A 17,220-nucleotide genomic window follows, 5' to 3' on the forward strand; every position below is an offset into this window, starting at 1 on the left:
TATACATAGTGGAATATTATTCATCCGTAAAAGGAAAACAAATCCTACCATTTGCAACAATATGGATGGAGCCAGAGGTTATTATACTCAGTGAAGTAAGCCAGGCGGAGAAAGACAAGTACCAAATGATTTCCCTCATTTGTGGAGTATAACAACAAAGCAAAGCTGAAGGAACAAAACAGAAGCAGACTCACAAACTCCAAGAAGGGACTAGTGGTTATCAAAGGGGAGGGATGGGGGAGGGTGGGTGGAAAGGTAGGTCAGAGGGAAGGCAGTACAGCATGAAGAAGACAAGTAATGACTCTACAGCATTTTACTACACTGATGGACAGTGATTGCAATGGGGTGTTTGGGGGTCTTGATAGTAAGGGTGAATGTTGAAACCACAATGTTTCTCATGTGAAACCTTCATAAGATTGTATATCAATGATATCTTGATTTAAAAAAATCAGTTCAGTACCCCAGTTATGAAGTTAAAGTAGTTGGCATATCAGCATGCATTCTTTGTTTCAAATAGCCTATCCCACAAAACTATATTAATTATTTTTTAAAAGGGGAGGGGAATTAGGAATCTTCCCCTGGCACAGAATTGCTTAGTAGAGAAGTTTCCTGATTCTAGAGGATCTAGTCTTTGCTGAGCTCCTGCTGTGAGCTAGGCAACATGATGGACTTTATTATTTCATTTAATTACTCTTATCTAAGATACTTTGGCCCATTTTACAGATAAGCATATGGATGCTTGAAGAGTTGAGTGACTTCCTCATGGCCTCTAATTTGAAGTGACAGAGTCAGAATTCAGGTCTAATAAGTCCCATTTCCTCCTTTGTCCAACATGAGGTCTTGGGATAACTGTGATTGACTTGTGAGCTGATGGCTCTGAGTTGGCAATTGCTGTCTTTTCCAGATGATGGGCTGGGAATGTTATGGAGACTAGGCTGGAAAACTTGCCTAAAATTAAATGGTTTTGCTATATTAAAATAATTTATTCATTCAATATCAAATGCTCTAGTTGTGCCAGTCCTTTACTATGTGTTAATTCAAGGATAAATTAGAAATTTCTCTTTCTCTTAAAAGGTTCATGGTCTCTTGGGAGTGGCAGTGACCTGGGTATGTATAAAAGCATATGCACCCAGTGTTCTGTGACTCCACAATAAATTGGTATGTATTCTCCTGTGGGTGGATAAGGGAGGGAATGATCCATTCTGGGTGGGAGTGAGAGCAGGTATGAAGAACGATTTCACAGAAGTACATGAAAATGAGAACAGGGATTTGAAAATACCTCCACAGTGCTTAGCTCATACATTGCCATACATATTTATTATTTTTGGTGTGAGAACTGGGAAAGACTGAAATGGATATATTACATTTATTTAATTCCACTCCCTCATTTTCTTTTGGTCCATGTTTGTTTCTATTTGGAGCCATAGAAATGTGATCTAGATCTTGTATCTGGGCAGCTTTACCTGCTTTAGCCACTTAGGAAGCAGGAACAGAGGACACAGAGACCACCAACTCCTTCAGAACAAATAGTTAGATTGGATTTGAAATCTCTCCTTTCCTCCTCTCTTGTTCACTAAGGGCTACTTTCTCCACCTCTATCATAACCTCCTCTTCTGAAAAATTCACATAGTAGAGGGAGAAGAAAACTACCAGTTACTAAAGATGAGAGCAAGAGCTGACATGTGGAACCGCTCTGGTGATTAGCCACAAGTGCCTGTGTGTGTGTGGTTTCTTTAAGTCAGTGGGAAAGCTTTTAAAGCCTGTAGAAACCAGAGTCCTTGAGATTTACCGAAAGCCCCAGCCATCACCAGCTGACACTTGAAAGAAACTGAATCATATATCCACCCCAGAAAGAGATGGGGAAAGGACAGCAGTAGGGGGCCAGCTGTGCTGGGTATTTTTTGTTTTTGTTGTTCTTCCCTTAAAAAAGTACATGTCATAGACATCTCTTCATCAGTCATTCCCCACAATTACACAGGCATGCTGGTCACTTATTTCCTTGTTTTCACATGCATTCCTGTATGCTAGTGTGCACATACACACACATGCACACATACACACACTTTCTCTCTTTTAATTTCTCCCCCTGCTCCATCCTGTCAACTTCCCTTGTAACATTTCTTGTCTTTCAGCAATGACTCGAAGCCGCAGCAGCATAGAAGTTGGAAAATTGTCATGTTTAGGTGGTGGGGGCATCTTCAGACACAACTCACAGATCTCATTTATTGTCTCTACCAGTATTGAAGCCATTTGCCTTAAGACTTTCTCCCAGGAAATAGAGGTAAGTGTGGCCAACTTACTGCTTAAGGACAATGAGCCCAGTCTAAAGGGCGTGTGGTAGAGGAGGATATATGCATGCACACACATGCACACCTTTATTATCTTTCTTATCAAGTATGTGTGAGGTCACTAAAGTAACCCCAGTTACAGGCAAAGTGTCTGTTTCTCCTTAAAAAGACAATCCTGGAGTAAGAAGTTGATAGTGTGTCCCGATCACAAATCCAAATTCCAGTGGGAGAGTGTTTGGAGCCCAGATTGGATCTGATAACTTCCTGATCCAGTCAGCTATGACCAGGGGACTGGGCCCACAGAGAGGAAACAGAGACAACAAGAGCCTAGTCCTGCGTGTTGTGCAGGAAGGCAGTTTCCAGAGGGAGGCAGTTCTTTGAGACACAACCTAAAGGCATTTGCCACAGGTGCATGTTAAGAGTCCTGATGTTGCTTCTAATAACTAGAATACCTCTGGTAATTTATTCACCTTCTCTCTGCCTTTTTTCCTGCATATTTAAAGCAATAATTTGAAATAGATGGTATTTAAGCTCCCTTTCAGCTATAAAAAGCCATGAACATGCCCTATGTATTAACTGCTCTTCTTTTTCAATTGTAGCTCTAACTTCTGTTTAAATATGTCAAATTGAACCCAAGAGTTTATCTCAGTTCCCTACTAAGCTCCTACTCAAATGATAATGAAGAATAAAAAAAACATACACTCAGAAGAATTACAAAACAGGGTTGGAAAGGACAGCAAGGGAGAGATGTCAACAAAACTCTGGAATATAGAAAGCTGATGGACAAATGATAATTGAATTGGCAGAGCAGAAGAAAAAAATCTCAGCGAAAAGAGGTCAACAAGAAGGTACCAAGTCTGTCCACAAAATACCTGAATATTGCAGGAAATAAGGACACTAGTTACCTCTGAAGAAGAGGGTGCATAAGAAGAGTGCAAATGTGAGTGTTGGTTGACAGTCTTTATACAACCCGATCCCCTCCACCACCCTGACCCCACAGCTCTCATACACTCAGCTCCTCGCCCCCAGTGAGCTAGGAGACTGGAGATGTATTTCTGGAGAAACTGGATCAGAGAGGCCCTGGATCCAGACTCTGAGCAGGCAGGGGGGAGGTACTGTACCGAATCCCAGGAGACCTGCTGGGAAATCCTCCTTCTGACCCAGACCCTTTCCCCTTGGCTTCCAAGAATGGTGGCAGCCAGGCAAGGGATTGGAGGGTTATTTTCTGGAGAAATTTAATGACTCACAAAAAATGATCTACACTCACCATTTGTGGTGCCCTATGAAACAGCCAGGTTTTTTCCTCCATAACTACCCTTTGATAGACTCCACCATGCCTCAGAGTGTTCGATCAGCTTTTTAGCTACTCTTTAAACAGTATGAACAGATCGGCAAAGATCTTGGGACATGTGAGAAAAGCCAGGGACAAAACCAGTGAGCAGAAAAAGGCAGTCAGTATTTGGAAATAATACAGTAAGTAGGAGAAAACATACAAGAAAAATATCAATATTATTTTTCAACAGATGAGAGAAGATAGCACATGGTCATGAAAAAAAAGAAAGGCAAAAATCAACATTCACAGAATAAGAAATAACTCTGGGAAATAGTGCTGGGTATGACCCAGACGACACATTCAGGGGGACAGTTGACAGCTAACATGGGAGAAAAAGTACAAGGGGAGAATAGAAGGGAATAGAGAAGAAAATTAGGAAAAATAAACAGTAAACCACTCCAGGTGTTGCAAAACCATAGCAGCAGACAGGCTGGAGTGCAGAGGATCTGCTCTCAGTAGCGTCATCACACAGTGGTGCCATGGGAGATGGTTAAATGAACCTCTTTTGCTCATAGATAATTAGGGGTGAGGACAAGACTACAGATGATATTGGATTTCTGCTACTTTAGCTGTGCAGGTCTAAGCCATCTCTAATTTGTACTCCAACCTGGTAAATTAGTTTATACTATTTAAATATATCAATTCTTTATCTATCATGTTTTTAGAAAATATTCTTCCTTGCCCTTCAAGTTGTTTGCAATTTTGACATATTTAAACGGACTTCAAATATTTATGAAGTTCAATCTTTTGAATTTTTCTTTTGTGATTTCTTGGACTACTTTTGGAGTTTGATTTTTCTAACTATTTTAAGATTAGAGAACCTGTTCCCTTTGTTTGATGGGCAAGACATTCTGATGCAGGTCACAGTACTGGCAAAGAAATACAGTAGAGATGGAATCAAACATCAGCTGGAAGTCTAATATACCTAAAGCAGAAAATCAAGTAAATTCTAGACTTGCTAACAATTCCATCTGTCAGGTAGTAAAGGGAGTGATGCAGCATCTACTATTTTCAGCTCTATTATCCTCAGAAAGGAATTGCTTAGTAAATTATGACAATTTTGACAAAGTGACCATGGTGCCTTAGCAGGTATGATAGGGTGGTCACAGCTTGGCATACTAACTGAATGTTATGGACTAAAGGTGGCAAAATATGATATGCAAGCACCCTCTTCCTAGTTCTAGGCTAATGGCTGCCATCAGAAATTTATAAAAAATGTCCTTTTCTGCTGAACTTGGAAATAGTTTTGAATCCTTCCCAACCCAGTTCTTCAGGGAGCCACTACCAACAGATCAAGCTGACAGAGTGCTTATTTTCCATCCCTTTTCTATATGGCAAGGGGGCAGATTTTTAGTCTCCAAACATATAAAGGGTAGGAGACTAATTACCATAGCAAAATGTATGTCCCAATTCTTCATACACTCATGTAGCACTTGTCACATCTAATGACAATGGATTCTTTACACAGCAGTCTCTCCTGGTGGGTGGTGAGGCCCTCAATGATCGGGAGTATGACTTCCTTGTATTTGTGAAATTTCACATAGGGCCTGTGGTACATCAAAATCATTCAAAAGTGCTGAGTTGAATAGTGCTGCTAATAAATAAGAAAACATTTTATATATTTACTTAGAAATTTATATATTTGAAACTATTTTTGTACACATTGTTTCATCTGATTATATATTCTGCTAATTTCAGAAAGGAGAAAAAGGCTCCATCAAAATAGCTAAGTAACTAGTCTTTGAAGATAATGTTCAGTTTATGGCTAAAATAGGGCATGATCTTTTTGTGGTTAGCAATCAAGGTTTTTCCACAGAAAACGTAACTTAGGAAGGAAAGATAAGGCATACTGGCTAAATATTGGAGAATAGCTCACAATATGGCAAAATTGGTCTTTGGAGCTGGCCTCATTTTCTCTGATGTGGGTCAAATTGGTTAAAGCATTGAACATAGTGTGTAAAAGATACTAATGATATCCACTAAACTGAAAGATAAATTCTTTCTGCTCCCTTATCTACGTAGATAGAAGGATTTTTTTCCCCACAAGGAAGTAGTCATAACCCAGGCCAAAGTGTGAGAACTCCCAAGAGCATTGCTGGCCAGCTGCACAGCAAAACCATGTTACCACTTGCATGGGAAGTGCAGGTAATTCATTCTCATGACAATGTTGAGACAGAAGGGCTAAATGAAAACAGTAGTGAGTGATGTGGCACTGCTTGGCCTTTTTCACTGGGGAAATGTGAATACAAGAGAAAGTAATTTAAACAGAAGTAAAATGGGGGTGTCTTTAGTCGTGAAAATCCCTGAAGCTCCTAGTCATTCTTCTGTACCATGCAGCTCCTGTGGTTCCTGTGCCCCAGAGCCGAGTTATCTGGGCTGGCTGAACTAGGACAAAGAGCAAGCAAACAAACAAACAGGAAAGCAGTGACGGGATCATAGCCTCAACAGCACTGTACATAACAATCAGAAGTAGACTTCAGATAACTTCACGTTGACAGTGATACTGCAGGAAGATCAATTTAGTGGCTCTTTTTCATCATCATGGATTGAAAAGGGGAGAGAGGAACTCTAACCAAAGACTGATGGTTAAAAAATCCACTCCAAAGATCTGGTGCAACTTTATAACGTTCTGAACTGCAGCAGGGGTGATATGAATGAATGAAAGAAGGGGTGGCAATGTCGCTGCCACAAAGGGTGTGAGATGGGGCTTGGGAGCTGTTACAGGTATGTGGGGGGGAGAGGGAGAAAAGTCTCCCCCACCCCACACCATGGCTTGATTTTCACGATCAGATGCTCATGTTAGTGTTAGACAAACTACTCTCAAGTAAGACTTGACTTTTAAAAAGGAAATGAGAGAGCATTCTGTATGTTTTTTCCTCACTTGGTAGCTATTTCCTTTTCTCCACATTCTTTCATCATTAAGAATATGTAATTAAGAGAGTCAACACAATGTAGACACAGCAGTGAATTAAGTTGGGAGTGCCAAGTTCAAGTTCCAGTTCTGCCCTTGAATAACTATGACTTACCCTTTCCAAGCCTCAGTGTCCACAGCTGAACAATGAGTTTGGGCTGGCAGTCTCTAAGGTCTGTTTCATTTCTGAATTTCTGTATTGATTACTCTACAGGTTATAAGATTTTCTTCTAACATAAAATATGAAAATATGGTATTGCTGCAAAGGGTGTTGCCTCCTAAAAGTGTACAATTTTCTTTTGACCTTTATCACTTTATTGGCATCTATCTTTATCAAAAAGCCCTTTAGGTTTAAAGACTTCCATAAATTCCAGTTTGTGAATCCAGTTTGTGAAATGGAAAGATCAGAAGAATAATTTAATGCTGTTACAGGCAGTTGAGCAGGCCAGAAAAACAGAAAATGAAGCTAAGTCAACAAGCAAAATGGTGATGCCACACCAGCTAAGGGGTGTTTTAGAAGGGAGAGAAATGCCACTGGGCCAGACTGTAGGGCACATTAAAACCAGGGAGGACATCAGCACAGGCCTTGAATATGGGTGAATTTTAGCTCATTTCTTCTTTAGCCCTCTGGCAAAACTTCTATTTGTCAAACTGAACTAAGATTAAAGTAATGACAAGTGAGTAATCAGAGAAGGAAAAATAATAGTTGCCCTGATGATTTAACCTGGAGCTATAGCAAGTCATGAAAAACACCACTGAGTGTTTTCCTTTGTGCCATCCTTGGGGCAGATAGATTCATGAGAAGTAAGGTCCCCTTCTGTCTAGCTTCTGTCCACTTCTCTTAGGATCATTGAGATAAAAACTCTTGTAATCCTGGAAACAAATCACTTATTCCTCAATTAGGACTGAAGTTCAAAATACAGGTGGTGGTGTTTAAATTTATACTAAACTGTGAGTGAATGATAGAAGATTTTTGCCTAAAAGTAGGTTTTGATGGAGAGTACAAAGCTAGAAAGAACTTTGTCTCTGAAATCAGGAAGAATGATATACAGAGAAGAAGAAAGGTCATTAAAGGAGTGAGACTGGGGGCTTCAAGCAGCTAGCTTGCCTGCTCTGCACTCTGCATAAACTAACTTACTTGATCTGCAGATTAGTTTTGTAGGCTGTCCTCAGGAAACATATTTATTTTAATGATTTCTGTTATTGAATAAAGATTTATAGATCTTTTTCTACTCTTGAAGTCTTCTGACTGAGGCATCAGTCCTGTTGCTTCTCTGTTGGTGGAAATAGAATGGATAAGACGACTGCTGGAAAAAAACAAGGAGGAAAAATTCCAAGGGTGCTTCTCCAACTCATTAAACCCATGCTGTCCTCCCAACTTTCTGTTTCTCTGGGGCCTGCCTGGATGGAACCTCTCCAGAAATAAATGCTTCCACGTAGGAAGAAATACCTGAGAGTCAAGATTGTTGAAAAATGAATTGGCAAATGCACTAACTTTCTGGAGAAATAAATATATGCCTTTGTTAAGTACCAAAAACGACTTGATCGTTGGACTTAAAAGACTTGTCTTGAAAGTAGCAGGTGAGTCGTCTGAGCCCTGCAACACTGTTCTTTATCATTGCTAATGGAAAATCCGTAGTGTGAGCTAAGAATCTTTTTTTAGTAAGGGGAAAAAAAGATGAGTTCAGCTCATGTGTGTTTTGAAAAGCAGCCCGGATGCTGCTTCCTAATGACGTCTTAATGTAAAGTCATCAATAGAAGAGAGGAAAAAAACATTCGGACCATGCGTTTGAAAAAACGATGACTCAGGAGTGCCGGCCTGAATGGATGGGGTCTTCCGCTCAGAACTGCAGCAGGCCTTGTTGGTATTTGTAGCTGTCTTTAAATAGTCATGAGAATTAGTTAAGCATGTGAAAGAAATTAGGTCAAAGCTTTAAGGAGAACAGGATGAGGGAAAAATCGTTCACATGGAAAGCGTGAGCAATGGCGCAAGCGCCGCCCTTCTGCCGACTGCCGAGGCCTCAGCAGAGCCAGTGAGGGCGCCGACGGCGAGAGTGGAGGAGCCCCTCCGCAAGGTACAGGATGCTGCTGCTGCTGCGTCCATCCGCAAAATGCATCTTGAGGTCTTAGCCGGAAGACTGGGCTTGGGGTTACCAATTTCTGTTTCAAAAAATTTACCAATTTGGTGAGTAGGAATGGAATTGGATTTTTAGAATTTTTATTTTGAAATAATCTTAGTTCTACAGAATTGTAAAGATGGCCTAGAGAGCTCCCATATACCTTCCACTCAAGTTTTTTCTAATGTTATCATTGTAGATAGGCATAGTACAGTTATCAAAACTAATTCCATTGGTCTGATGCTATTGATTAACAACAGCCTCATTCTTCTTTTTCCAGAATAATTTTGCCTCTTTTGGTTCCATGTATATTTTAGATTCAGCTTGTCAGTATCTACAAAAGAGCTTGCTAAGATTTTTAGAAATGCATTGAATTTATAGATTACAGACTCAATAATATTAGGTCTTAAAATCCATGGACACACTTTATTTCTCTAGTTTTTAGTTTTCTTTGATTTCTTTCACAATGTTTTATATTTTTCAACATGTGGAAACTGCACACATTTTCTTTAATTTATACCTAAGTACTTTATTGTTTTGGTCCTATTATAATAGCATTGTTTTTTATATTTCAAATTTCAATTTGTCATTGCTAGTATATAGGAATACTACTGAATTTTTATATTGACCTTGTAGCCTATGTTCTTGCTAAACTCACAGTCTTTCCAGAAGCATATGTGTAAGTACTTTGGGATTTTCATTGTGGATAGTCATATTTGCAATAGAGACAGTTTTATTTCTTCCTTTCCAATCTGTATCCCATTTATTTATTTATTCATTCATTCATTCATTCATTCATTCATTCATCTTATTGCACTGGGTAAGGTTACAGCACAATGTTGAATAGAAGTAATGAGAGAGGACATTTTTGCCTTGCTCCCTATCTTAGGGGAAACTATTCAGCTTTTCACTGACTATGATGTTAGCTGTAAGTTTTTTGTAGATGCCTCTTATTAGGCTAAGGAAGTTTCTATTCCTACTTTATGGAGAGTTTTTGTTAATCAAGAATGTATTTGGAATTTCGTTAAATACTTTTTATGCATATATTGTGATCATATGGGTTTTCTCATTTAGCCTGCTAATATGGTGGATTACATTGATTGTTTTTTGAATGTTGAACCAGTCTTGCATTCCTGGGATGAATCCTGTTGAATTTTGATTTAATATCCTTTTTATATATCTGCCAATTCAATTTTCTGATATTTTATAGAGGAATTTTGCATTTATGTTCATGGGGAATATTGGCTTGAATTTTTCATTACATATAATTAAAAGTAGTTTTGCACTTTCATTGTCTGAATATGATATGTCTTGGTGTGTTTGCTTTAGGAATTTATCTTACTTGTTCTCTGAGCTTCTTGGATCTGTTTTGTGTGTGTGTGTCTGTCATCAGTTTTGGAAAATTCCAACACATTAGTTTTTCAGATATTACTTCCACCTCATTCTCTTTTTCTCTTCTCCTAGGATTCCAATGATGCATATTTTAAACTGACATGTCCAACATCTCTTGTATGCTCTGTTCTGCTTTTTCAATTTTCACCTCAATTTGGGTAATTCCTATTTACTTATCTTCAGGTTTACGAATCATTTTCTCAGCTGTGTTGAGTCTACTGGTGAGACAGTTGAAGGGACTCTTCATCTCTGTTACTGTGCCTTTGATTTCTAGCATTTCTATTTGATTTTTATGGTTTTCATTCCTTTGCTGAAATTACCTATTTGTTATTGCCTGTTGCCTTCCTTTTCATTAAGGTCTTTCACATAATAAGCGACTATTTATTTCCTTCCTTCTGCTTGCTTTGGGTTTAATTTGTTCTTTCTCTTTCTCTTTCTCTAGGATGGAAACTTAATAGGACTCTTATTCTGATGACCGTTTTTTCTCTTCAGACTGTGTTTGTTCTTGCCTTTTTCTATGCCTCTCAATTTATTGATGAAAGCTGTATATATTGTATAGGGCAGCATACACTGAAATAAATATATTTTATGCTTAGAGCTGAGCACTCCTTTCCTGCTATGAGGCCTTTAACGCTGGTTTGTATCAATCCTGTTGGCAGTTAAGCTGGGTCTGAAGCCTGTTGTTGCTGTGGTTCCCCTCACCTACACCACAGGCCTCAGATTCTCCAGCTGACATCTTTTGTTTTAGAGTATAGACTTGTTTATACTCTATTCAGCATATTTAGAGCATCCAATAGGAGGATGCTAGTTAAAGACATTACTACGGTCTCTCTCTGAAGACCTCAAAACATTTCTAAATATCTTTCATAAAATGTGCCTATGAGATGAGAGGGGAGAAAAATACTTGGAATTCAGTAATTTAGAAGCCATAGAATTTTTTTTTTGAGAGGGCATCTCTCATATTTATTGATCATATGGTTGTTAACAACAATAAAATTCTGTATAGGGGACTCAATGCACAATCATTAATCAATCCCAAGCCTAATTCTCAACAGTCTCCAATCTTCTGAAGCATAACGAACAAGTTTTTACATGGTGAACAAGTTCTTACATAGTGGATAAGTTCTTACATGGTGAACAGTGCAAGGGCGGTCATCACAGAAACTTATGGTTTTGATCACGCATCATGAACTATAAACAATCAGGTCAATTATGATTATTCATTTGATTTTTATACTTGATTTATATGTGAATCCCACATTTCTCCCTTATTATTATTATTATTATTTTTAATAAAATGCTGAAGTGGTAGGTAGATGCAAGATAAAAGTAGAAAACATAGTTTAGTGCTGTAAGAGGGCAAATGTAGATGATCAGGTGTGTGCCTATAGACTAAGTATTAATCCAAGCTAGACAAGGGCAACAAAACATCCACGGATGCAGAAGATTTCTCTTAAAACAGGGGTGGGGGTGAGGTTCTAAGCCTCACCTCTGTTGATCCCCAATTTCTCACCTGATGGCCCCCCTGCGACTGTGCCTGTCTTAGGTTGTTCCTCCCTTGAGGAATCTTACCCGTCTCTGGCTAACCATTCATTTTCCAGGGCCATACAGGGAAATGTAAAGTTGGCAAGTGAGAGAGAAGTAATATTGTTTGAAAAGGTTAGGTTTTTACTATTTTGCAGATTTATGCCCTGTGGAGAAGCCATAGAATTTAAGAGCTGAGAAGAGTTTTTCTTAACTTATGCTTGCCAGAGATAACCTGTCTCTTGCAGCTCTTTCAGAAGTACTTCAGTGCTATTTTTGCTTAGAATTGTTAGTTGATGGTAGGGAGTATGGGACCAGGAATGTTCTCTGATGTTATAATTAAACCTGAGTCTAAGGGAGACAAGGGAAATCTGGGGTCTTCCCAAGTACTTCTGCTCCTCCTCTAGCTTAGCATGTATTTCTGCTTCTCCCAAAGAAGTAGAACATTTTAATTTTTCTTGTTCCCTTACTCCAAATGCAATGGACTTCAACCCAAGTACTAAGGTGACAGTTTTTGTTGCTCTTTCCTCTGTAGGTTGAGACTTTTTTTCACCAGGGAGACAGGAGAGATGGATCTGGAGAAGAGTTTTATCAAGGGCTCTGTTCCCATCCCTTAGCCGGCACTATGAGGGAAGTGTCCTCAGGATTCTCCTTGATATTCCTTATGAGCACCTTCAGGAGTTTGTGGAGAAAAAGCTTAAAATAGGGTGAAAAGCCCCTAAAGATGCATCCTCCAGAAACTTCACACTAGCCCACATTTGCCCTCTAGCAATTTGTTAACAAATTTTCACTGAATCGTCTTTCTGGCTTATATGTTTTCTGGAGGCATCTGCCATAGGTAAGCATATGCTCAGCCCTCTTCCTACCTGCAGGCATCTTTTTCTCCACATTGCAGATTAATTGTTGAATCCTCAGTTCTTAGATGGGTTCAAGAAAAGTTGTAGATTTGCTGCTTGTCTGTCTTTTTTCTTATTTTAAGGGTTGGAGTAATGATCTTTCCAGCATTCTACATTTATGAGGTGTAACCGGAAAACTTGATTAGTTGAATTTTGAAGTCCTTTTTAGCTCTTAAATTCTGTGGCTTTTTTTCCCCTCTCGTCTTGTAGGCACATTTGTGAAAGATATTCATAAATGTTTGAGGTCTTCAGAGAAAAACTATGATAATGTCTTCTTAATTAGCATCCTCCTATTGGGTGCTCTAAATATATTGAACAGTAAGACTCATTTATAAATAATAATTCTAACACTCCTCACTGAAATTATTCCTCTATAGAGTATGTCATTATAATAATTACTTACCTTCTTGTGATAACTTGGAAGGGACTTTTTATTTCTCATCTTTAGTCTAATATCTAGCACAGGGTCTTGGATTTTGTAGATTTTCAATTTATATTGATTGTAAGGGTTTTAATGAGTGAAAAATTGAATATATACCCAGAAGAGTTACAGCATTAAAATTAATGACAAATGGTCAAATGGAGTATGTGAGAGGATTGGTACATTCCAGATTACACTAAGTTAATGCTCATAGGGAGGAAAATATGCCAATTCTGTACCGTGTACATTTGAAGTAGATCCAGAAGCCTAACCCAAACCACAAATATTCTAGACAGAAGGCAACCATTTCACCATCAAAAAATTCCCCAGGTGCCTGATAATACCCTAAATAACTTAGAAGCTTTTTAAAGACCTTAATTCCACAACTGATTTAATCTCAGACTAAGGGGAATGAGACTAAGTAATAACATATGCTTTTCCAATAGCAGATATTGATAGGGAGAAAAGGTAATCTGGACAGAAAGGGGGAAAGAGTAATGAACCATGCAAATATGAAAAACAGCTGTGTCAGCTTCGTATCTCTGAATGGAACTTGCCCTTGCCACTCAAGATGGGTTGCTGATCTCACCTGCCAAATGGCAATGGCTTCTGGCTTTCTGGGTTGACAGAAGATCTCTAGGATGGCTTTAATGTCTGAGCCTGGGCAATGATGCACCAGAACAACTCTTGAAGGAGCACTTGCCTCTGGGTTTTACTCAGGTGTCAATTTAGCCTGTCCTGAAACAGGGACAGGATGGTTTCTTTCAGTTGAACATAAATTCTAGAGTGCTGGGGGTGAGAGTGGCAGGACAAATACAGTCCATTCTAAATGGAGAGTTGGCCCATTTCTACTATCTTGCTCACATTAACAGCTCCTACTTAACTGTTATGCAGAGCTAATATTTTTGGCACATCAACTATTAGTTCAGAGTGAGACCAGCCATTACAGCCATACTCATGTTTTCAGTGTAGTCGAAGAGTATACCTCCATTGGGGTTTTAACAAGAAAGGTTGAAGTAGTAAGGGGCATGGCCATTGAGGGTTTACACAGAGGAATGATTTTATTTATGGACCATCTTTAAGGTTTTAAGGAAGGAAGTATGAATATGAACAGGATTGAAGAGTTCAAGGTTAGAGATGTTAGTACATAGAACTGCTCTAATTGAGGTACTGAAAGAGGTGAGCTGGTAAGAAAGGAAGTGGGATGATCGAGATTATAGAGGGAATGTGATTATTAGTAATGACAAGGTTAAAATCATGAAGTAGTTGGGCTTGTGGATGCAATTACTGGAAGTAAGGAAATTAAGAAGTTGAGAAGTCAAGAGTTTTGAAAATTTTATCTATGTGCTTGTTGAAATTAGCAAGAGTTAGGAAAACAGTACTGTTTGAGAGAGTAGTTTCTAAAAACTGCAGGGAAGGAGGTCTATGTTGAGACCTGGGATGATTGCTTCAAGGAGGGGAAATGTGTGCCACAACTTGTGGCAGGACCTTCAAAAGAGCTGTGGACTTTCAAAGAAGAAACAATGCTCTGTAAGTGGCCTGTTGGAATAAATTGTGTGAAAGAGGAAATAGCCACTGTTTCATAGAAATGCTGGGAAAAGGACTCAGAAAAGAGCCAATTTCTGTAGAGCAAGAAAGTGAAAAGGACATTAGGGTAGAGATTGAAACTCTAGAGATTTTTCTCATGGCAGATTCTAAAAGGTTTAGAGTTTTAAGAACTGTAAAATTGAGTCAGATTAGGGGATTAAAAAGCTAAGTGGTATGAGAATCCAGGTGATGAGTGATAACCTGAACATTTTGGATTTTTTGCACTCAAATTTGTCTCAAGAGTTTCTTAGAAAGCCTGTGGTTGTGAGATGTTAGTATTTGGGTTTTGTCAGGATTTAAGGGAATTTCAGTGGGACTCTACATTAATCACACTAATCGTTGTATGTAAACTAGTGAGGGAGTGTTATGAAGTAGGCATTATTCTGTTTCACAGAAGGAAGAATGAAGTTCAAAGAGGTTAGATGATTTGACAAAAGATACAGTGTGGCAGGGCCTGGACTTAAGAATAAATTCAAATTTCAAAGTCTGCATTCTGGAAGGTCTCCCAGGTACCTCCTGCTAACTCCATTTCCCTTTGGGCTAATCTCTTCATCAGTTTTTGAGTGATTAATCTTTCATTAGCCAATTGACAGTGACATTTCCGATATGTTTGTATAAATAACATGACAATTGCAAATTTGTTTTAACAATTCTCATTGATAATCATCACAACCTAATGACATTACTATTCCACACAATTATTCAGGCTTTCATGTTGTTAAAATATACTAAAATTCTTTACCTGATTAGCAATAGATGGACCGTACGTACATAATACCCTTTTAGTTTTTTATATGGATCGTGGAAAAGAATACATTCTCCTAGTCAACTTATAGGAAAGTTGAGAGGTAAACAAAATAAAATACAGTGCTTTGTATACTATATATACCAATACATATGTCAATACAGTGGTATTTGGAATTCTCAAATCATGGATTATAAACCCCAAGAAGGCAGAGTTGTTTTTTTTTTTTGCTTTTTTTCCCCTTACTTATTCAGATTTTTCTTTTTCTATTTGGCTTTAATATTTTATTGTTTCTCTGCTTTTGGACGTATTTTTGTTTATTGTTCTCTGAACTCACCATGCTTCACAATCTAGGAGTTCATGTCTTCCATCAATTTTTGAACATTCTTGGCCATTATCTCTTTTTGAATGTGGAAAAACATAGTAGCAGCCAAATTATGACTACAGAATGGAGCATCTTTCCATTTAACCTTCAAAAACATGATTCACTAACATTTAACAGGCTATAACCATTTGGAGGCAAGGGGAAAGAGAAAACATGGACTTTTTAAAGCTTAACCATTGAGCTGACTCACAATTCTAATTTCCAGTATTGTGCCCTGGCAAATCAAGACACAGTTAAAGACTAGGTAACACGTAGCATCCAGCATTCCAGTTGAGGGGAAGGAGGAAGTTTAGAGGGCATACTCACTGATTGATTGACTCATTCATTCATTCATTCATTCATCAAATGTTGATTAAATATTTTATGAGTGCCAAGCAATGACTTAGGCATTTGAGATTTGGAAATAAATAATATTTATGTCCCAGCTTTGACTAGAACCTTAATCAACTGACCCCATATTTATGGTTCAAAAAAGGCAGTCATTTGCATACATATTTTTGGCCCGACCATTCTTAGGTTTATTAAAGTGCTTTAAAAAGTATCTTTCTTTCACTCAAAATTGGCTACATCCTACATATATCTCTCTATGCTATTCAGCACAGCCTGTAGTATTGGGGGATTGGCTTTAAACGACCTGACTTACTTCAGTTAGGCTGCTTTATTTATGGAAGTAGAACTCCATGTGGGGTAGTGGAAATATCATCCTTGGAAGAATGCCTCTTCACACCTTCCCAAGGATTAGGCTCTTTAATGAGGGGCTCAGTGACCTTGTGCAGTTTCTCTGGGGAGCAGTCTTGAAAATTTCTCAGTTACAGGAAAGTCTGAAATTTTAGATGGTATCACTAAGGAATGTGAAAACTAATGGGAATTTCATTGTTTTAATTATGAGTCCAGGGAATAAGGTGGATGGTCGTAAAGGGAAAGTAAGATCAAATGTGAATAAAAAAGGTGTGTGTTGTTTTGTAGAGTAATATAAAAATTTCAACTTTAAACATGTTTTTGGGGATAAGGGGGAAGCACTGGGGAAAGAACTTCTGAAAGCAAATGTGGATTAGCCACGAGCATACTCTGCTTTTTAATCTATTAAAAATACATGTTAAAAGACTGCCTTAGCAGAAAGTCAGTATGAATGCCAATCTCAGTTGAAGCCAAGAAAGTCAGCATATCAGAGTTTTGTTTTTATATCCTAATTGCTGCAAACTAAACATGTCATCATGTTCTATGATGAGCTATTCTCCCTCCAAAATGAACAAACCAACAAAAAGCTCATAACATCCCAAGAGGCTGATATGACTAATCAGTTGATCATAACCCTCAACTGAGAATTGTGGGCTATAATTTTTTTATTTCCATGAGACAAAAAGTTTGGTTGAGCTTCATTTTATTTGTTTTTAATTACAAATATAATAGCTTTAGTCTTTTCCCATGTATGTTATGGTAATATTTAAAATTCTTTCAGTCAAGTAACACAGTATCCCCCAGAGATTCTAATATATCTCTTGCGGCAGTTCATCTCCAGGGATGATCTCTAATGAGCCCACCTGAGGTATTCACAGACTTGTAATTCCCCTCTCACACTATGTTTGGGCAGGGAGGTAACTCATGAACATTTGCTTTTGGA

General features: G+C 38.3%; 1 long non-coding RNA gene across 1 annotated transcript; it reads left to right on the top strand.

Annotated features, from left to right (window-relative positions):
• Window positions 1-304: 304 nt before the first annotated feature.
• On the top strand, window positions 305-16,618 carry LOC140849599 (uncharacterized). Its single transcript, XR_012131683.1, has 3 exons — window positions 305-2,281; window positions 2,888-3,228; window positions 5,959-16,618. It is a non-coding gene; the product is annotated as an uncharacterized lncRNA (long non-coding RNA).
• The last annotated feature ends 602 nt before the right edge of the window (window positions 16,619-17,220 follow it).

Source organism: Manis javanica, chromosome 5, assembly GCF_040802235.1.
Source record: "Manis javanica isolate MJ-LG chromosome 5, MJ_LKY, whole genome shotgun sequence".
NCBI classification, from domain to species: Eukaryota; Metazoa; Chordata; class Mammalia; order Pholidota; family Manidae; genus Manis; species Manis javanica.